Here is a 952-nt window from a genome sequence, read left to right on the forward strand (position 1 = left end):
TATAGTTCAGTCACTTCGTACCAATAATCTGACCTCCAACAGATTATAGTTCAGTCACTTCGTACCAATAATCTGACCTCCAACAGATTATTGTTCTAAAAAGAAAACTCTTTTCTATCCTGGTATTTTTCAGTCATTCTGTCTGTTTTTTTATTTGATTTCTGTTTACAAAACTCTGAAAACAGATTCATGTTCCAGACKTTAGAGGTCCGGTTCAGGGAGGTGGTACATCCGAACCCTGGGCTCTGGACTGGGTCTTCAGTCCAGTCTTTAGTCCAGGACCATGTCCCTCTTTCTGCCTCCTCCCTCCGGCTCGGTTTGGGTTCTGAGCGACGGTTCTGTGTTCGGCTGCGACACGACGGCTGATTAAAGCCGAGAGTAGCAGCAGGAAGAGGAGGAAGAGGAGGAAGAGGAGGAAGAGGAGGAAGAGGAGGAAGAGGAGCTCCTGTTGAGATCAGCTGAGCAGAACAAAGAAATAAAAGAGTTAAAGGAAACTGAGGGCTGAAGACCAGCAGCAGGGAGGGAGGCGGTTACCGTAGCAACACTGACGGAGATGAGGCAGAAGTTGTGGGTCTGCAGGAAGTTCTATCCACTTCCTGTCGGACTGAATGTTTCAAAATAAAATCAGTTGTTTGCACTTCCAGTTTGAGGTGAATTTAACCAGAACAGTTTTTTCTGTTTTCTATTTCTTTTAACTTCAGACCTGTTGAACCTGGACATGTTTGGTGTCTGAAGAAATAAAAGTCTTGGCTAAAAGCTCCTGGAAACTATTTTTACATTAATCAAACAGTTCAAACGACAAGCAGTTGAATCAGAAAGTAAACGAACTGTACAAAATGTCGTCATTACTAATCTGTAAAAGAAACATTTTTGACATTATTTTATAAAAAAGTCAAAGCAGATACCTAAATATGTTATAAAGTGTGTTTAAAGTTTTTTTATTGATTTTGAG

At 41.0% G+C, this 952-nt stretch overlaps 1 protein-coding gene across 1 annotated transcript in view; it reads left to right on the forward strand.

Annotated features, from left to right (window-relative positions):
• mgat4b (alpha-1,3-mannosyl-glycoprotein 4-beta-N-acetylglucosaminyltransferase B) overlaps positions 1–952 on the forward strand; it is a gene marked incomplete at its 3' end in the record, with an annotated part of 47,895 nt that overhangs the window by 43,747 nt on the left and 3,196 nt on the right.

The sequence above is a fragment of the Austrofundulus limnaeus genome, unplaced genomic scaffold (genome assembly GCF_001266775.1).
Source record: "Austrofundulus limnaeus strain Quisiro unplaced genomic scaffold, Austrofundulus_limnaeus-1.0 Scaffold506, whole genome shotgun sequence".
Taxonomy (NCBI): domain Eukaryota; kingdom Metazoa; phylum Chordata; class Actinopteri; order Cyprinodontiformes; family Rivulidae; genus Austrofundulus; species Austrofundulus limnaeus.